The sequence below is a fragment of the Leucopleurus acutus genome (genome assembly GCF_964270905.1).
Source record: "Leucopleurus acutus genome assembly, chromosome: 9".
Lineage (NCBI taxonomy): Eukaryota > Metazoa > Chordata > Mammalia > Artiodactyla > Delphinidae > Leucopleurus > Leucopleurus acutus.
This window is the reverse complement of record NC_139144.1, coordinates 53,837,201-53,860,046: the sequence shown is the minus strand read 5'-3', so window position 1 is coordinate 53,860,046 and position 22,846 is coordinate 53,837,201.

Sequence of the window (22,846 nt, the reverse complement as noted above, 5' to 3'; positions counted from 1 at the left end):
AAATCTGTTCATTTGGAAAATAGCTCTATTTGTGGGAAGAAGCAGAAACTGTTTCTTAAACAGTGGTTTTAGAATTGTTCTAAAATCATTTATGACAAGCTCTCCACATCTTGACACTATTGATGTGAGTGGTGTGTGTGTGTGGAGTGTGTGTGTGGAGGGGGGAGGGGAGAGAGATGGCTATGATAAACAGTAGATTCTTTCCATAATTCAAACCTGAAACATAGGACTAATTCTATTTTTAAAAGCGTTATTTGCCAAAATAGCTTTTTTATTATTATTTAACCTGCTACCTCTTAGTCATGGAGTAGCCATGAGCACAAGTCAAAGTCATTCTTTTAAAAATTATCCCAGTGGGGGCAATAGGGGTCTTATGAAAGAAAACCCACACTTGTGCAATAACATACGGTCTAACAAATTCACAACTGAGTGACTTCTCTTGCAGCTGTAGTTCAAATTATAGGCATTTCAGATGCTTAATGGTGACTTTAATTTACTGGGAGGAAGTGTATGCTGAGCATCTGGAAAGACATGATTTTACTTTAATCATTTTGATTTAGGTGACAGTAATTACAAGTATCATCATGGTCTATGGAGAAAATATTGGTTTTACTGTTACTTGCCAGGACTTGTTTCTAGCCTCCACCTGGGTATTTTTTTTCTTGGACCAAGAGGGGTTAAATCACCCTTCTGAAAGTTCCTTTGCTATTTAAGTGCCTGGCATGAGCATGGATTCATAATAACGGAACAAACTGGTGAATTTGTTTAGCCAAACTGATAACATGTTAAAAGGTTAAGAGTAGTGGTATTTAAAGTAACTTTAAAAAGCAGCATTCATCTGCCCCAGCAATTTTATAGCTAAATAGGTGTAGCAACTTGAAAGATCTTAGAATAACAAACTGTTTCTCTCTCTGACTATGCCAGTAGTTTTGTGAAAAGCCCCACTAGGTATCCTGCCAAGAAGGCATTAAGTGTGGAATGGGGCATATGCCTTGCTCTCAGCTCTTCAGTCAATCTATTTCCTGTTTTAAAGGCATAGAATAGAACGGTTAGAATAATCATTTAACTCTAAATGCAAAGAAGAGATTTAAACTCAAGATCAAAATATCTCGGCCAACCAGAGGCTTTTCAAACTAGAGAGAAGATCCAGGAGATATGAATGAACATACTTCAATATGGAGAAGCATGCATGTCACACGATAGGTACTCAGTAAGTATTTACTGAATGAACAAATGAGATTCCCAACCAATCAAAACTTTATTAGAAACTGTCTAACAGTTCTAGAATTTAAACATATAATATCTTACAAATATGAGCAAGTCAATGGTCTAAAAAATAGGCAGAATCCCCCAAAGACACTTCTCTATTGAAAAGATCCACTTTGGTGCTAGTTCTGCCAGTATTACTTTACACCTCTGGGCTCTCTGAGTCCATATTTTTCACCTGCAGTATGAAGACCATAACATATTTTCTTTCTACAGCACCAGGTTGTGGTGAAGATCAAAGGACCAAATAGCAATGCTTCATAAACTGAAGGATGTTTAAAAATGCAGTGTTTTCTATATTAACCTGTTTATGTTTTCCCATAAAAGATGCTCCCTTTGCCTCTGTTCCCCTCCCACATACATATTGATAAAGGTACTTGAGATCCAGGCATTGCATTTCTTCTGGACCTTATAAATGATAAAGCTTTTGGTCATGGGATCATTTAGAAAGGCTGTACTTAGTTATCTCAGAAATGATCAGGCCCAGTTCTGTTCAGTTGGATTTGTTCTCTCTTGGGTTATCTGCTTTGAAGCAATTTCTCTCCTTATTTGCAAGGAGAGATAGCAGAAATTAAAGGACACTAACATTATATTTTCTTAGAGTTAAAAAGGGCACAAGAGACTTCAGCCTGGACCCTGCTATGACCTAAGCAAATAGGGAAAAGTTCCTTGGTTATCAGAGACCACACCTGTAAATAGCAAAACTGGGCATTCCTCGGGTCCCTGTCCAACGCTGTTTTCATTACCCTAATGTAATTAGTTTGACTAATAAAAATGCTTGTGGCTTAGAAGGGTTAAAGGCCTTAGTTAAAATGGGGATGATCATTTTCACCTGTCCTTCCTATCCTCTTCTTTGCCTTGGCATTTGAGAAACAGCATCAGTTGAGAAGTCCCAGAGCCTATAGTGAAGACATTTAAAGCTGAGAACCCTTATGCAACTTCTTGGTTCTGTCCTTCAGATTCATTCTTGTAGAATCCATAAAACACAGATTTTATGAAGAAAAACTCAATATTAGATGCTTTTAATGTCTTGATTTAAAAAAAAGTTAACAACTTTAATATACTCAAATTAGAGTATATTCTGGATTGATAAATTATGGAATACTTAAGGGGATTTATGTTATAGGAATTTGAGCTAAATATTCCTCAGATAAAGGCATCATGGTGGCAGTCTCTCAATATAAATTCTTCCCTATCCAATTAGTTTACCAATCATGCTAATTCCATTCACCTTGCCAGTGTTTGGTTTAGAAACGGAATGTGACTTGATCCTAGCCAATGATCTAGGAGGGAAGGTCTGCTAAGAGGAGCTGGGGTTTCGGGAAAGACTTCCTTACTTCTAAAAAAATTCACGAGGAAGATGTGGTGTCTTTATGTCCTGTGGACAGAGTTATGTCTGGATGTGATGATGCTCAGAGATGCTGCAGCCATCTTGATGTCCACCTGGGAAATGAACCCAAACTGGAAGCAATGCAGAGGTAGGGGAGATGTCAGAGTGGAGATAAAGCCCTGAGAAACTGTGTCTCTGGGAAGTAATAAATTATTTAAACCGCTTTAACAGTCTTTTCCTGTTAACCTGTAGCTGAAAGCATCTTAATTGAAAATTTGGGTGACAGAAACTCTAACTTTATAATTGATAACCCATGCTTACACTCTCACCTCTCTGAAAATGTTTCAAAACATGTAGCTTGTTGATATATGGCCAGTCCCTGTAAATTTCTCTGGCAGGGACTGTGGAACTCAGAGGAAAGAAATAATAATTTTTATAAAAGCTCATCCTGAGACAGGCTTCCGGGAAGATGGAGGAAGAGTAAGACGCGGAAATCACCTTTCTCCTCACATACACCAGAAATACATCTACACGTGGAACAACTCCTACAGAACATCTACTGAACGCTGGCAGAAGACCTGAGACCTCCCAAAAGGCAAGAAACCCGCCACGTACCTGGTGCACGAGGAGAGGGGATTAAGAGCGCTGCTTAAAGGAGCTCCAGAGACGGGCGCGAGCCGCGGCTAAAAGCGCAGACCGCAGAGTCAGCCATGAGACGCTAAGGCTGTTGCTGCCGCCACCAAGAAGCCTGTGTGCGAGCACAGGTCACTCTCCACACCCCCCTTCCGAGGAGCCTGTGCAGCCCGCCACTGCCAGGGTCCCGGGACCCAGGAACAACTCCCCCGGAAGAACGCACGGCGCGCCTCAGGCTGGTGCAACGTCACGCCGGCCTCTGACGTCGCAGGCCCGCCCCGCACTCCGTGCCCCTCCCTCCGCCGGCCTGGGTGAGCCGAGTCCCCGAATCAGCAGCTCCTTTAACCCCGTCCTGTCTGAGCGAAGCACAGACGCCCTCAGGCGACCTACACGCAGAGCCGGGGCCAAATCCAAAGCTGAACCCCTGGAGCTGTGCAAACAAAGAAGAGAAAGGGAAATCTCTCCCAGCAGCCTCAGAAGCAGCGGATTAAAGCTCCACAATAAACTTGATGTACCCTGCATCTGTGGAATATATGAATAGACAACGAATTATGCCAAATTGAGGAGGTGGACTATGAGAGCAAGTTTTATGATATTTTCCCCTTTTCCTCTTTTTGTGAGTGTGTATGTGTATGCTTCTATGTGAGATTTTGTCTGTATAGCTTTGCTTCCACCATTTGTCCTAGGGCTCTATCCGTCCGTTTTTTTGTTTGTTTGTTTTGTTTTTTGGTTTTTTTCTCTTAATATTTTTTTTAATTTTAATAACTTTATTATATTTTACCTTACTTTATTTTATTTTACTTTATCTTCTTTCTTTCTTTTTTTGCTTCCTTCTGTCCTTCCTATCTTCCTCCCTCCTTTCTTTCTTTCTTTCTTTCTTTCTTTCTTTCTTTCTTTTCTTTCTTTCTTTCTTCCTTCTTCTACTAATTCTTTCTACTTTTTCTCCCTTTTATTCTAAGCCGTATGGACGAAAGGCTCTTGGTGCTGCAGCCAGGAGTCAGTGCTGTGACTCTGAGGTGGGAGAGCCAACTTCAGGACACTGGTCCACAAGCGACCTCCCAGCTCCACATAATATCAAATGGCGAAAATCTCCCAGAGATCTCCATCTCAACACCAACACCCAGCTTCACTCAACGACCAGCAAGTTACAGTGCTGAACATCCTATGCCAAACAACTAGCAAGACAGGAATACAACCCCACCCATTAGCAGAGAGGCTGCCTAAAATCATAATAAGTCCACAGAAACCCCAAAACACACCACCAGATGTGGACCTGCCCACCAGAAAGACAAGATCCAGCCTCACCCACCAGAACACAGGCACTAGTCCCCTCCACCAGGAAGCCTACACAACCCACTGAACCAACCTTAGCCACTGGCGACAGACACCAAAAACAACGGGAACTACGAACCTGCAGCCTGTGAAAAGGAGACCCCAAACACAGTAAGATAAGCAAAATGAGAAGACAGAAAAACACACAGCAGATGAAGGAGCAAGATAAAAACCCACCAGACCTAACAAATGAAGAGGAAATAGGCAGTCTACCTGAAAAAGAATTCAGAATAATGATAGTAAAGATGAAATCTTGGAAATAGAATAGAGAAAATGCAACAAACATTTAACAAGGACCTAGAAGAACTAAAGATGAAACAACTATGAACAACAAAATAAATGAAATTAAAAATATTCTAGAAGGGATCAATAGCAGAATAACTGAGGCAGAAGAACGGATAAGTGACCTGGAAGATAAAATAGTGGAAATAACTACTGCAGAGCAGAATAAAGAAAAAAGAATGAAAAGAACTGAGGACAGTCTGAGAGACCTCTGGGACAACATTAAATGCACCAACATTCGAATTATAGGGGTTCCAGAAGAAGAAGAGAAAAAGAAAGGGACTGAGACAATATTTGAAGAGATTATAGTTGAAAACTTCCCTAATATGGGAAAGGAAATAGTTAATCAAGTCCAGGAAGCACAGAGAGTCCCATACAGGATAAATCCAAGGAGAAATATGCCAAGACACATATTAATCAAACTGTCAAAAATTAAATACAAAGAAAACATATTAAAGGAAGCAAGGGAAACACAACAAATAACACACAATGGAATCCCCATAAGGTTAACAGCTGATCTTTCAGCAGAAACTCTGCAAGCCAGAAGGGACTGGCAGGACATATTTAAAGTGATGAAGGAGAAAAACCTGCAACCAAGATTACTCTACCCAGCAAGGATCTCATTCAGATTTGAAGGAGAAATTAAAACCTTTACAGACAAGCAAAAGCTGAGACAGTTCAGCACCACCAAACCAGCTCTACAACAACTGCTAAAGGCACTTCTCTAGGCAAGAAACACAAGAGAAGGAAAAGACCTACAATAATGAACCCAAAACAATTTAGAAAATGGGAATAGGAACATACATATCGATAATTTCCTTAAATGTAAATGGACTAAATGCTCCCACCAAAAGACACAGATTGGCTGAATGGATACAAAAACAAGACCCATATATTTGCTGTCTACAAGAGACCCACTTCAGACCTAGAAACACATAAAGACTGAAAGTAAGGGGATGGAAAATGATATTTCATGCAAATGGAAACCAAAAGAAAGCTGGAGTAGCGATTCTCATATCAGACAAAATAGACTTTAAAATAAAGGCTATTAGAAGAGACAAAGGAGAACACTACATAATGATCAAGGGATCGATCCAAGAAGAAGATATAACAATTGTAAATATTTATGCACCCAACATAGGAGCACCTCAGTACATAAGGCAAATACTAACAGCCATAAAAGGGGAAATCGACAGTAACACATTCATAGTAGGGGACTTTAACACTCCACTTTCACCCATGGACAGATCATCCAAAATGAAAATAAATAAGGAAACACAAACTTTAAAGGATACATTAAACAAGATGGACTTAATTGATATTTATAGGACATTCCATCCAAAATCAACAGAATACACATTTTTCTCTAGTGCTCATGGAACATTCTCCAGGATAGATCATATCTTGGGTCACAAATCAAGCCTTGGTAAATTTAAGAAAATTGAAATTGTATCAAGTATCTTTTGCAACCACAATGCTATGAGACTAGATATCAATTACAGGAAAAGATATGTAAAAAATACAAACACATGGAGGGGAAACAATACACTACTTAATAACGAAGTGATCACTGAAGAAATCAAAGAGGAAATCAAAAAATACCTAGAAACAAATAACAATGGAGACACGACGACCCAAAATCTATGGGATGCAGCAAAAGCAGTTCTAAGAGGGAAGCTTATAGCAATACAATCCTACCTTAAGAACCAGGAAACATCTCGAATAAACAACCTAACCGTGCACCTAAAGCAATTAGAGAAAGCAGAACAAAAAAACCCCAAAGTTAGCAGAAGGAAAGAAATCATAAAGATCAGATCAGAAAGAAATGAAAAAGAAATGAAGAAAACGATAGCAAAGATCAATAAAACTAAAAGCTGGTTCTTTGAGAAGATAAACAAAAGTGATAAGCCATTAGCCAGACACATCAAGAAAAAAAGGGAGAAGACTCAGATCAATAGAATTAGAAATGAAAAAGAAGTAACAACTGACACTGCAGAAATACAAAAGATCATGAGAGATTACTACAAGCTACTCTATGCCAATAAAATGGACAACCTGGAAGGAGCGGACAAATTCTTAGAAATGCACAACCTGCCAAGACTGAATCAGGAAGAAATAGAAAATGTGAACAGACCAATCACAAGCACTGAAATTGAAACTGTGATTAAAAATCTTCCAACAAACAAAAGCCCAGGACCAGATGGCTTCATGGGGCGAATTCTATCAAACATTTAGAGAAGAGCTAACACCTATCCTTCTCAAACTCTTCCAAAATATAGCAGAGGGAGGAACACTCCCATACTCATTCTACGAGGCCACCATCACCCTGATACCAAAACCAGACAAGGATGTCACAAAGGAAGAGAACGACAGGCCAATATCACTGATGAACATAGATGCAAAAATCCTCAACAAAATACTAGGAAACAGAATCCAACAGCACATTAAAAGGATCATACATCATGATCAAGTGGGATTTATCCCAGGAATGCAAGGATTCTTCAATATACGCAAATCAATCAATGTGACAGACCATATTAACAAATTGAAGGAGAAAAACCATATGATCATCTCAATAGATGCAGAGAAAGCGTTTGACAAAATTCAACACCAATTTATGATAGAAACCCTGCAGAAAGCAGGCATAGAGGGAACTTTCCTCAACATAATAAAAGCCATATATGACAAACCCACAGCCAACATCGTCCTCAGTAGTGAAAAATTGAAAGAATTTCCACTAAGATCAGGAACAAGACAAGGTTGCCCACTCTCACCACTCTTATTCAACATAGTTTTGGAAGTTTTAGCCACAGCAATCAGAGAAGAAAAGGAAATAAAAGGAATCCAAATCGGAGAAGAAGAAGTAAACCTGTCACTGTTTGCAAATGACATGATACTATACATAGAGAATCCTGAAGACGCTACCAGAGAACTACTAGAGCTAATCAATGAATTTGGTAAAGTAGCAGGATGCAAAATTAATGCACAGATATCTCTGGCATTCCTATACACTAATGATGAAAAATCTGAAAGTGAAATCAAGAAAACACTCCCATTTACCATTGCAACGAAAAGAATAAAATATCTAGGAATAAACCTATCTAAGGAGACAAAAGACCTGTATGCAGAAAATTATAAGACACTGATGAAAGAAATTAAAAATGACACAAATAGATGGAGAGATATACCAGGTTCTTGGATTGGAAGAAGCAACATTGTGAAAATGACTCTACTACCCAAAGCAATCTACAGATTCAATGCAATCCCTATCAAACTACCACTGGCACTTTTCACAGAACTAGAACAAAAAATTTCACAATTTGTATGGAAACACAAAAGACCCTGAAGAGCCAAAACAATCTTGAGAACGAAAAACGGAGCTGGAGAAATCAGGCTCTCTGACTTCAGACTATACTACAAAGCTACAGTAATCAAGACAGTATGGTACTGGCACAAAAACAGAAAGATAGATCAATGGAACAGGATAGAAAGACCAGAGATAAACCCACGCACATATGGTCACCTTATCTTTGATAAAGGAGGCAGGAATGTACAGTGGAGAAAGGACAGCCTCTTCAATAAGTGGTGCTGGGAAAACTGGATAGGTACATGTAAAAGTATGAGATTAGATCACTCCTTAACACCATACACAAAAATAAGCTCAAAATTGATTAAAGACCTAAATGTAAGGCCAGAAACTATCAAACTCTTAGAGGAAAACATACGCAGGACACTCTATGACATAAATCACAGCAAGATCCTTTTTGACCCACCTCCTAGAGAAATGGAAATAAAAACAAAAATAAACAAATGGGACCTAATGAAACTTAAAAGCTTTTGCACAGCAAAGGAAACCATAAACAAGACCAAAAGAAAACCCTCAGAATGGGAGAAAATGTTTGCAAATGAAGCAACTAACAATGGATTAATCTCCAAAATTTATAAGCAGCTCAATAACAAAAAAACAAACAACCCAATTCAAAAATGGGCAGAAGACCTAAATAGACATTTCTCTAAAGAAGATATACAGACTGCCAACAAACACATGAAAGAATGCTCAACATCATTAATCATTAGAGAAATGCAAATCAAAACTACAATGAGATATCATCTCACACCAGTCAGAATGGCCATCATCAAAAACTCTAGAAACAATAAATGCTGGAGAGGGTGTGGAGAAAAGGGAACCCTCTTGCACTGTTGGTGGGAATGTGAACTGATACAGCCACTGTGGAGAACAGTATGGAGGTTCCTTAAAAAACTAAAAATAGTACTACCATATGACTCAGCAATCCCACTCCTGGGCATATACCCTGAGAAAACCATAATTCAAAAAGATTCATGTACCAAAATGTTCATTGCAGCTGTGTTTACAATAGCCCGGAGATGGAAACAACCGAAATGTCCATCATTGGATGAATGGATAAAGAAGATGTGGCACATATATACAATGGAATATTACTCAGCCATAAAAAGAAACGAAATTGAGCTATTTGTAATGAGGTGGATAGACCTAGAGTCTGTCATACAGAGTGAAGTACGTCAGAAATAGAGAGACAAATACCGTATGCTAACACATGTATATGGAATTTAAGAAAAAAAAAATGTCATGAAGAACCTAGGGGTAAGATGGGAATAAAGACACAGACCTACTAGAGAATGGACTTGAGAATATCAGGAGAGGGAAGGGTAAGCTGGGAGAAAGTGAGAGAGTGGCATGGATATATATACACTGCCAAACGTAAAATAGATAGCTAGTGGGAAGCAGCCGCATAGCACAGGGAGATCAGCTCCGTGCTTTGTGATCGCCTGGAGGGGTGGGACAGGGAGGGTGGGAGGGAGGGAGATGCAAGAGGGAAGAGATATGGGAACATATGTATATATATAACTGATTCATTTTGTTTTACAGCAGAAAATAACACACCATTGTAAAGCAATCATACTCCAATAAAGAAAAAAAAATAATAGCTAACACAAACACACAAAAAAGCTCATCTTGAATAGTCTACCCTGCTTGCTTCAGGTGGGTTGGATAAAGGATAAAATTAACCAGATGGAAGTGGGGGTAAGTCAATCAACAAGTCTACTGAGTGCCCAGCATCCTACCAGGAATTTAATCAAGAGTAGATAAATTATTTGTATTATTTTCATGAGAAAGACTGTTTGTACTCAATTATCTGTTTCTAAAGGAAGTATTCTTAATTCCCAGCATGATAGCTCTTATGCTGTTAGTACTTGGTGCAGGGAATGTGCTTGATGAATTTGTGTTGACTTTTCTCTGCTAGCCAACACGAAGGCTGCCAGACCATGCCAAAATCAGCACTAAAGCTATTTCTCATGAGTAACAGCAATAATATTCTTTTCCTTTATAGAACCTTTAATCCAAGAATCTTAAGCCTATATAAACATTTACTTAACAATATACTCAAAATCTCAGTATTTAGTTAATGGGGAAATTCAACTAGATGCAAGAACATGGAAATAAAAATAGAACCCAGAACCTTGACTCATAATGGTCTTTCAATACTACTGTCCCTGCCTAACCATTCAAGGAAAATCAAAAATTACAGAGGTTTCAGCAAGATAAACAACTAAGCTTTTCCAACCCCAGCGGATGATTCACTATTTCTCTTTTCTTGCTTTTTAAGATTATGTTTAATTTTTTTCATTTTTATTACATTTTATTTTACACAGTGAGAGCTCTGAATGCCAAAGGATGGGGAAATTGAGCTGATTATGACTATCTCAATATCTTGGGTCTGCAAAAAAATTTGGCAATATTTGAGCAATGAGGTTTCTTTGGATATTTACAGAACTTCCTGTTGGACTAAAGTACTGTCAAAACCTTTCTCTTGGTTCTTAAATAATTCTTTTTCTAAATTGAAAGGGCAGAAAAAGTCTGGAGGACTAATTTTTGGAGGACTAAAACATGATGATGCATTAAATTTCCAATATTCTGAGGTTCAGCAGATTATGAAGAGAGGTTTGAATTCCACTATTTGGGATTTAGGATAAGTCAGCAGAAGCTAGGTAGAAGTTTAAGAAAATTCATAGTGAAACTAAGATTTCATGACATTATATTTAATAGACAACAAACTCTCTTTGAATACAAATGAACATTAATAAGCTGATCATAAATTAATCATTTCCTAATAAAAGTAGACCTGGGCTTCCCTGGTGGCACAGTGGTTGAGAGTCCGCCTGTCGATGCAGGGGACGCGGGCTCGTGCCCCGGTCCGGGAAGATCCCACATGCCGCAGAGCGGCTGGGCCCGTGGGCCATGGCCGCTGGGCCTGCGCGTCCGGAGCCTGTGCTCCTCAACGGGAGAGGCCACAACAGTGAGAGGCCCGCGTACTGCAAAAAAAAAAGTAGACCCACCAGGGTCTCAACTTGACAACATTTTGATTAATTCATTGTTGGTTGATTGATGATTATTCTGTCTTGAATCACAAAGGCTTTGAACTTAAGTATCTTCTTATAAAATAATAGTATTACATTTAAAAAAAGTAATTTTATTTAACTCATTCCATTTGTGTATCCCTTCATTTAGGTCTGTGTTGGCCAGGGGTCTGATCCTGTCCAGCACACAACTAGTCAGTTCTCAGAAAGCAGCTTGACAGTGAAGATTCTATTAAAATATCCCCACATTTCCCTGAAGCTGAGTGTACTTCACAAGGGGAGTATAGAGAAAGATGTGGATTTTCCTTTAGTTTACGTTTTGAGTCTCCTATCAATTACTCTCAATCATCCTTGCCAGGGACCTACAATGAAGTTGTGATGTCATAAGCTGCATAAAAAGATATATTAAAGCTGACACTTAATATGGAAACCCAAGATACCACAGGAAACAGATCTCGATTTAGTTACCAGTTACATTTTAGTGGAATGCCAAATTGTATGTATTATTGGAGGTATACATTTGTCTTTTTTTTTTTTTAGATTAGGTAAGATCTGTCCATCTGTCCATCTCTTATTGTTAAACCTGCTCTGAAATAATAACTGATGGGTAATTTCTAATTTTCGAAGAACTTTAGTATTACTTAGTACATTAACTGCTCATCTCACAAGTGCCATATGAGATAATTTGGTTAAGCATTATTATCCCCACCATTGTCACTTGCTCTAAGTGGCTCAACTGAATTGGTATTCTAATCTAGTCCCCTGATTTTACATCCAACAATCCTCCCTCTCCACCAGAGTTGTTTTCTTACAATCCTAAAATATGTGTGGATTAGCCTTTCTAACCCAGCTCATTTCTATTAAAATATTGCTACTATCCTCATCTTTATTTTCTTGTACTGTTTCCATAAGAACTGAATCACCACATAAATCCCCATTTCTAAGCAAAACTTCTCTTTAGTGTTGCTATAAATTATTCAATAGATTTATCCTGTATCCCAAAGGCTGATGAACTTCATTGTGGAGTGTTATCTTACCTACACTTAAAAACCATTCAAAATATAAACAGCTGCACACCTATTGGACCAAGTCTGCATGACAAAATCCTTTATAAAATTTTTTAAAATTTCTGAAATTCCCATAGGCTACTCCATGCAGGGGGGAGGGGAAAATAAGAAATATTCACAGTATACTCAGCTGTTTGAAATGGTTGAGCCAACTTTACTACTGTACCATGGGAGAAATCCAAAGACCAACAAACCAGGTTTGCTATAAGTCTCTTCATTATTATGCTCTCTGCTATAACAAAGTACTTTATCTGGCATCAAAATTACATTAATGCTCTGTTCACACTGCTCTTGCAAGAAACAAACACTTCTTTGTGTCTGAGTTTTCCACATGGTTGCCCTGATGAAACATATGCCATTGAAGGACAAATATATTGCTGCAAGTAAAAAAAGAGCAAATTAATTCCAGAACCTAGTTAGAGATAAAAGATACCATTTCCTTATTTTTGAAATGCAACTTATATAAAATGTCACATTGGGCTTTATTTGTGGAGGAAAAGCATGCTGCAACTTCATAGCTGACAATTTTTCTAACTTGACATTTTGTCCATTGCAAAACTGCTGAACAAAGTTGTGGGCAACTTCTTTCCACTGCTTCTGGCTAGTCCATTCAGTAAATCTTAATGTTACTATTGAAGATGCATGAGCCACCCAAGGTTTTAGCAACCTGATTCCAAAAATCTCTGTAATGTTTTGGTACAAAGGCAAAGAGCCAAATTTTGAAATTTCCTGGATCAGAAAGAAACCGTTTCTCAGGAGGACTTGAAGTACTTCCTTTCTCTGATTGAGCTGTGATTCTACAGACCCTCCTTGAAAATTTTGGTACCTCTGCCAGAAACTGCAGAATAAAAGGAAGATAACTGTAAATCCTTCTTAATTGTTATCCATAAAAATTAGCAGTAAGTACATATTTCATTGAGTAATTATTTGCTGGAACACCTGATCCAACAGAAGAGAGATTTTTACACATGAAGAAGATGATTTCACTCTCAATCAGCACATCTAAGCCAGTCTGCTTCCACATTTCAGACTGAAGCTGAAGTAAAACTGTTTTCCAAATAACTGGATGAAAAGAGAAAATTAAAACAAGTTTTAACAGTTATGCAGGGTACAATCTGAATGAATTCAAGATTTGTGTGTGTTTATTTTCACTGAATTTACGTGTAACAGGTTATGAGCTTAGACTTAGCCTTCGATATTTCCATGGAAGCTAACAGAAACAGTATGCTGACCCTAAAATTCTGATATGACATTCATTCTTTGAAAATAACACACACCTCTTCCATCACCATGCAGCCCAGTTTCTGAAGTATATAGAGCAATTCACAAATAATGAATGGAAGAATAAATAGGAATAGAGTGTTGGCTTTTTGGTAAATGATGCCTTCTTTCTCTTGGGAGACATAACCGTTCATTCTCATACAGAGTGCTCTTGAAAAAAATAATTTGATCTTGATGCTAATGGTCAAGTGTCAAAGAAGTGTAAGGAAGGATGCAAACAAGTGCTAGTCAGAACTTTACTAAACTGATGGCCATGTCCTATTCCCACTTCAGAATTTGTCCCTATATCAATTCTCTTTAAGGAAAAAATAACAGGAAATTAATGGAAAAGATTACTGCTTTAACCCCATTTTAAAAAATCCTAGACTATAACCCTTCTCTGGAATTTAAAAATTGGTCTTGAAATACTTTGGTCCTCAGCGTTTTGGAGTTAGTACTACATTGCATCCTGGAGTAGAAGGACTTTTGCAGGTTTGCAAAAAGTCTCTGTAATAGCAACAGCGAAAAGTCTCTCTTGGGTAATATTTACCCAGTGTATCTGAGTCTCCCCATATGCAGAATTCCCAGTGGCTTCAAGGAGATTTTACATCCTAGAAATAGGTTGTAAAATCCCAGATCTCACCCAGCACTTAGAAGAGGGGACTATACTTTTCTTCCACTTTGACATCTTAGTCACAAATATTCTCTATCTTGTTAAAATCAATTAAAAGATAAAATATGTCATGTTAAAGTAACAAAATAGAAGAATCTAATGGATCTTGAGTGTCAAAATACAAGCACAGTCAGCCAAAAGAATAAGTTTTCCAATTCAAATTATGTTTGTGGATGGTTTTGTCAGGTAAGAACAAGAAGAGAGGAATAAAATATAAATAGCTGCAATATAATAAAAAGAGATAGACTACTATATGACTACAGTCACTAATTATAGAATAAAATGTGAATGACAGAATGGCTTTGCTTTATACAGAGAATTAGAATGGAGCTTATCATAGTTAATAGGAAGGAGAGTTGAAGGGACTGAGGGGAGGGTTGCTACAAGAGAAAGAGGGGTTTGTTAAATTTATTGAATATCTACTACAGGTTTACTACACATACTATATTAATAGCTTAAAAACAAATTATTCAGAGGTATAATTGTTTACAGACACAGTTCACCCTAAGCTTATAACATTTTAGATTTTTGAATGGCTTATCCTGTTGGTGCTCTGCAGATGAATGATCTGGTCTTTCAGGCCACTTGCCTCTGAACGGCAGGGAATCGCATTTAAATTAGAAATTATGTGGAGCTGATGGAAATAGCCCCCAAGTAAAAGGAATTGGGTTCTATCCTCTATCTTGTCTTTAAGGCACAACAGGGCCTTTCATGGTTAGTGTACAACTTCAACCAACACTAGGGCACTAGGGCCTGGCTCACATTCATCAACTAACATATGAAAACGGGCTATTTTAGTGGAAGAGTAAAACAAGGTGCAACTGAATAAATGTTAATTCATTTAAATGCTTCATCATAAGATCCTAAAAGGTATAAGAGTTGACTCCTGAAATTATGAGGGATCTGAGATTTCTTTTTCCTCTCTGCTAATGTTAATTGTCATCTACCTAATAAAACTCTAAATCCATAACCTTTTATTCCTAAAATGTATCATTCCTTATATAGGAATTATCCTGAGGAAATAATCTCTATAAATTCTGGCTATAATAGTGTTATTTATAATAGCCCCAAATTTAAAGCATCATAAATATCCATAAATGTGATATTTGTTAAATGAATTAGAGTTAAAATATAATGGGAAATGATATTTTTAAAGAATGGAGGGCTTCCCTGGTGGCGCAGTGGTTGAGAGTCCGCCTGCCGATGCAGGGGACACGGGTTCGTGCCCCGTTCCGGGAGGATCCCACATGACGCGGAGTGGCTGGGCCCATGAGCCATGGACGCTGAGCCTGCGCATCCGGAGCCTGTGCTCCGCGACGGGAGAGGCCACAACAGTGAAAGGCCCGCGTACCGAAAACTTCAAGGGCCCATCCCTCAACAGAAACACTGAAAACACTTTCTAAAAATGTCAGAATCAACTTTGTCAGAACAATGGAAGATAATCAAAGATTTACAGCAGTCAAGCAAATGCTTAATCAAGAAACCCTCTGAAACCCAATAGGAGAACTTTGTGGTGTTTTAACTTACCTTTGTCCCACCCAACTCTCTCTAGCACAATGACAGTCTTAAGGACAGCAGCCTACAACCCTGGTATGGATTCCTGGTGCTGGTGGAAACAAAGAGGACTTTATTCCCAAAGAATCAATTACTTTACATGCAAATAGATTAAGTTCCCCAATTAAAAGACAGAAATTGGCAGAATGAATTTTTTTAAAAAAATGATCCAACTCTACAACGATACTATCCTGTCTTTAAGAGACTCACTCACTTTAGATCCAAAGGCACAAATAGGTTGAAAGTAAAAGGATGGAAAAAATATATTCCATGCCAATAATAACCAAAAGAGAGCTGGGGCTTCTATATTAGTATTTGGTAAAATAGATTTTAGGTCAAAATTATTATAAGAAACAAAGAAGAACATTATATATTGACAAAAGGGTCAATATATCAAGAAGATATAAAAATTATAAACACATACACACATAACAACGGAGCCCCAAGATGAAGCAAAACTTGACAGACTTGAAGGGAGAAATAAGAAGTTCCATACCAGTAGTTGGAGACAATTATACCCCACTTTGAATAACGGATAAAACAACTAGACAGAAGATTCATAAGGAAATAGAGGACTGGAATAATACAAAAACTAACTAGACCCAAGACACACATACAGAACATTCCACCCAACAACAGTAGAATGCACATTATTCTCAAGTGCACTTGGAACATTTTCCATGGTAGACCATATATTAGGCCACAAAATCGGTCTCAACAAATTTTAAAAGATTGAAATTATACAAAGTATCTTCTTCAGACCACGTGGAATGAAACCAGAAATCATTAACAGAAGGAAAATTGTCACTCACAAATATGTGGAAATTAAACAACATACTCTTGAACAACCAATGGGTCAAAGAAGAAATTACATAGGAAATAAGAAAATACTAGTTGAATGAAAATGAATCCAAGGAGTCTGAAGGATAAGATGAAATCATTAAAATGTAAAAGTATATATATATTCACATGGGAAGATGAGCTCACATTACATCAAGTTTAAAAAGAAAAAGGCCAGCTGAAATATGTAGATGTGTACAGAAGGATCCTATTAAAATACCTCATACACACATATTCACACAAGCAGAAAAGCATCTGAACAGATCATAGAAAATATCCATTATGATTATCTTTAGTTGATCACCTTTGATATTATGTTTATTTTTCTTTCTGTTTATCCGTATTTTCTAATTTTCCCTAGTGAATATGTATTACTTGAGTAAATTTTAATTAAAATTTAATAAAATATAAAGTCAAATGAAAAATAAAAAGTTATTATGAGGAAATAATTGCACATGTGGTTTTGGATAGGATTATTTCTTCAGTTACTATACTTCAAAACATAAATTCACTGAAACAAGCAGATGAAGAAAAGGACATAGAGATTATTTAAAACCAGCAAAATATTACATGCATATTACAGGCAAATTTCAACAAAATTATTACATGATGTAGACTTTTGAAGAATTTTTTAATCAGAATATTTAGCTACTGCCCTGATTTCTCTTTGATGTGATTTACAGTTGGATAACTTTGGCTTCAAGGAGAAAGTAAACATACCCTAGCATTAAGAAACACTATTTCAGGTGAATGATTATTTCACTGCTACCAGTATTTGGAGCAGGCACTTCAAGATGATTGATCCTCTGAGGGAAAGAAAGGAATTTCCCGTTTTCGACAATCTGGGGCTCTTTAAAACTCAGTAGTGCTTGCTTTGTTTCACATTGTTGGAAATCCCGCTTTGCATTTATATTAGTTTCAAGGATAAAAATGTTGTGGGAATAAAACATCCAAATACATTTTTTTCCTCTGGAGCCTTGTCTTTATTCTAATGTGAGAAAACTTTTATCATCTCAAAGTCGTGTGTAAATTTGGTAAGGAAAACTCAAGTCATAAAATGTGAATCAAATCATAAAATATGGCCTTAACTGGCAATGGAAAAGCAAGAAGAGGCTTCTTTTTTCTTTATTTCTGACCTTAGTACCAAATTGGATTGTCTTTATGAAAGAATTAAGCTTGAGAACTCCACTGCCCCATCACAGAACAAACAGGGAGACTGACAGTACTCTTTCCATTATTTTCTGTAATATAAAATGCTATTCAGTGGGAGAATTGTTTTAAAATTCCAAATTTAAAAAAACACACGAATAATGTAAGGATTAATGTATGTTTGTAAAACATTCAAAATTTCTCAAAAGAAATCCAGTTCCACATGACCCCTGACATTTCTTAGCCCTGCATCCTGTTTCTCACTAGCTTTGTTCTCAGAGAAAAGGACCTCGTCTTTTTCCCTTACTCACTACACTGACTTTTCTAGTTTTCCTCAACAGTTATCTAAGTGATGGACCTTCCCCATTTTTGTATGTGAAGTATGCCGTCCTCTCTGGCCACAAGCAGGAACTTCTTATGTGTGTTAATTGTATATCTATTTATATCTAATTTATGACAAATAGTAAAATGACATTGCATAATGAATTCAAGGAGAAAAAAATGACAATTTGTAATGTCTCAGAGCTACCTAGAGAGAAATTACAGACCTCCTCCTAGATATGAGTTGCTGAAAATCAAGACAAAAATGGTCTGGCTTTCTCTGTCCAGAGGATATCTATGAGGTACACTGTTAGAAAAAGAGTTTCCCAACTGAATTTTTTTTGCTTGTTTTCATCCACTGTCATTAGATTGTGTATAATTTCAGAGTCAGAAACATTTCCTCAAACATATTCCAGTGCCCTAGATGTTTATTAGACTCAATGAATTTTAATTCATGTTTCTAATGATTCCCTGCAGAGTTGGGAATCCAAATAGGCACTGGGAGGAAGATCCAGCCATGAGGCCAGTGTAGGCTCTTCTCTCATTGCCAGTGTGATGTCAGCTGACAAGGCCAGTAGCAAAATCAGAGGGCCCCCTCCATGGGCTGATGCTGGTGTTTTATCCTCTACAGACCCACAGCTCTTTAATACTCAACCCGTTAGTTTTGCTCATTTCAGTTTCTACCACTACCAAAAAAAAGACAGTTTTCGTAGTAAGACTGACTTCTATTATCTTTCTTAGAAATCATAAGTGATATTAATTAATTTTTTGTTCTTCATTTTTAAGTAACATAAACCAACAATGGAATATGGAAAAATAGTGTTGGGGACAAGAATAAACATTTTACTTAATATCAATTGAATGCATATGATGGAGTATAGTATTCAGAATATTTTTCCATCTGTTAAATCTGTTATTCTAAAACTGGAATTCAGAGATAAAGCAAGTACAGAAACAGTGTGCCTGACATATAATAATAATGTACCTTAGTTATGAATGTTGAACTGATGATAAATTAACAAGTAAACAGTCCTTCTAGCACAGTTTTGGGTGCCATTGAGTCTGTTTCTTAACTCTCTATTTTATTCCACTGGTGGATTTGTCTATTCCTGTGATAATTCCATACTGGCTTATAGTGTGCCTTGATATCCAGCAGAGTATGGACCTTGTAGTATCTTTAACAGATGCCAGAATTAGACCTGTTTCTCCTTTCTGGACTACACACACTGATTCCTTTTTATAGATGGAAATTACACAATACCAGAACACAGGCACTAGTCAGAGTTTTAATTTCCCTTTATTTCTTATCAAGTAGAATGCCAGATAATACCGATATATTTCCTGCTCTTCTTTCAACCCTCTACTGAACATGAGACTCTTCAACAATCTGAACTGTTCTGAGTCTCAGAGCCGGCACTAATCTCTCATTAATCTCAGAGGTATCCATGTTGGGGGGATCAACAGAAACAACAGAAGAGTTTTCCACCCTCCAGCTAAGTTTTTGCAGGCATGACTGAGCTATTGAACTACAGGGAGTTTTCTCATCTATGAATATAGTATATATCTTACTTACTTACTAGAAAATTCTTTATTGTTTCCAGAGCTGTCTATAAAATTTCTTACTAGGTGCATTGTATATTTATTCCTATTTTGAATGGGGTATTTTCTTCTAATGCATTTACTAACTGGTTATTGATCACAATAGGAAAATCTTACTTTTGTTCTGTTTTGGGTTTTTTTGCAGTAGTCTTTTGGAGAATGATGTTATTGAAGAAACTTTATCTGCAGAAAAGCATATGTCTCAATAAAGTTTCACAAACTCAGTACAGCACCCAAGTTGAGAAAAGATGCCTCCTTTGTTCTCCCTTCCCACCACTGCCTCCACCCGAAGAGTAACTGCTATCGTAACTTCTAACACTGTGCAACAATCTTACCTCGTTTTCAATTTTGTATAAACTGACTCAGACAGCATGAACTCTTTTGTGTTTGGCTCCTTTCATCCCACATTATGTTTGCAAGATTCATCCTTATTGTATATAGTTGACATTTGTACATTCTTATTGCTGAATAGTATTTTTTTTTTTTTTTGCTAATATACCACAATTTGGTTGTCCACCCTACTTTTAAGGGCATTGGGTAGTTTGGGGCTATTACAAATAGTATTTCTATGAACATTCTTCAACATGTCTTGTACATTTGAACTTATTTATGTGTTTTTGTTGGTTTCACGCCTAGGAATGGAATAGCTTAGTCACAGATTTAAAAGGTACTGCCAGAGTTTCCCTGGTGGTGCAGTGGTTAAGAATCCGCCTGCCAACGCAGGGGACACGAGCTTGAGCCCTGGTCCGGGAAGATCCCACGTGCCGTGGAGCAACTAAGCCCGTGTGCCACAACTACTGAGCCTGTGCTCTAGAGCCCCCGTGCACCACAACTACTGAGCCTGCGCTCTAGAGCCCACGAGGCACAACTACTGAAGCTTGCGTGCCTAGAGCCTGTGCTCTGCAACAAGAGAAGCCACCTCAATGAGAAGCCCGTGCACCGCAACGAAGAGTAGCCTCTGCTCGCCACAGCTAGAGAAAAGCCCGCACACAGCAACAAAAGACCCAATGCAGCCAAAAATAAAATAAATAAAATAAATTTATGGGAAAAAAAAGGTACTGCCAAACATATGTCTACAGTAGTTGAACCAATTTATAGTTCCATCAGCAGTGTATGAGAGTTCCAGTTTAACTTAGTACATAAACCATCAGTATTCCAGAGTTCCAGTTGTTCTATACCCCTGTTGACACTTGGTATTCTGTACCCTTTTCTAGTCATTTATTGTAGTAGTGTGTAGTATTATGACACCGTGGCTTCAATTTTGCTCTTCTCTGATGAATAATGAAGCCAGGTACGTTTCCAATTGTGTCTAGACCATTTGGATATCATTTGTGAAATACTTGTTTAAGCCTTTTGGTCATTTTTCTTTTGTGTTGTCTATCTTTTTTTTATTGCTTTATAGGAGTTTTTTAAACATCCTGGATATGAGTCCTTTGTCAGATGTATGTATTGCCAACAGCTTCTCCCACTGAGGACTCTTTAATGGTGGCTTATGGTGTAATTTATCATTTTTTCTTTATAGTTACTGCTTTTTGTAATGAGTTTTAAAATTTTTGTCTACTCCAAGTTTATGATGATGATCAAGCTATTGATTACTAGATGCCATTGCTCCATCTGGCCACTTTGTTAAACCTTCTTATTGGTTCCAATAATTATGATGTGAGATTCTTTTTTTTTTTTTCTTTTTTGGTAGGTAATCATATCATTTGAAGTTATCAACCGTTTTAGGTCTTGCTTTTCATATAAGTCAAGAAGTAGCTGAAACATACGACTAAATTAACATAAACACCATAAGATTGTATTGTTTTACATACCGGGACATTCCAAGATAGGGTGGCAGCAGGTACAGCATGTCAAGTTCCAGTTCTGCTTTAATGAAAGTCTCTTTGCTTTGTTATCCTCCTATGTTAACTTCATCTTCAGGCTGGTAGCCAGGTATTGCAGTAAGCCCTGGTTTGCTAAGAAATATGTAGGAAATGTTTCATCATGATTGAATGTTAATTATTACCAAATGCTTTTATTGCTATGATTGAGTTAATACTGTTTTATTCCCTTAAAGTGTTGAGTAATATACCAATTTATTTTCTAGTTTTGAACCATCCTTGAATTCCTCAGGTAAAAATATTCTTAAATATCTTCTTTTAATCTCCTGCTGGATTCAATTTGCTAATATTTTATATAACAGTTTGGATTCTTTGTTTATAACAGAATGGGCCTATAATTTTATTTTCTTGTGTGGTCCTCAGCTTAATTTGGTATCAGGGTTAAGCTGAGTGGCTTAATTCCTCGTATTTTTCTGATATATTAGAAATTGCAGTTGATCCTCATTATTTGTGCATTCTGTATTTGTGAATTTGACTACCAGCTAAAATGGATTTGTAGCCCCCAAATCAATACTTGCAGCACTTTTGTGGTCATTTGTAGACAAATGCAGAGAGGTGAAATTTTTGAGTCATCCCACATGTGCATTCCCAGTAGAAGTCAAACAAGGCGATGCTCTGCCTTCTTGTTTCAGCTCTCCTACTGTGATCAAATATCTTTTTCATGGTCTACTTAGTGCCATGTCTTTTGCATTTTTTGCTTTTTGTTGGTGATTTTGCAGCTTAAAATGGTCCCCAAGCATAATGCTGGCATGTTGTCTAAAGTTCTTAAGCAGAAGAAGGCTATGACATGCCTTATGGAAAAAATCTGTGTTTCAAATAAGTTTTGTTCAGGCATAAGTTATTGTGCCGTTGGCCATGAGTTCAATGTTAATGAATCAACAATATATATTAAATAAAATGTTTTTAAACAGAAACATACATAAAACAAAGTTATGTATTGATCAGTTGGTGAAAATGTTGTGGCCAGAGGCTCACAGGACTAACCCTATATTTCTCTTATGAGCAATAATTCAGAGTTCACTAATTCAGTGTTAATAATGACTTTATAGAGCATAATTGCCACCAATAACAAGAACTGACTGTACCTATTGTTTGCAGAGTTGACAGCAGTCACCTTCGTGCCTTTTGCAGAGACAGATCAATAACTACCATTTTGATTTCTTTTCTGGTCTTGGTCTATTCAAGTATCCTACTGGGCCAATTTTAGTAATTTACACTTTTTTAAAAAAGTGTGTTTCATCTGATATTCACATTTACT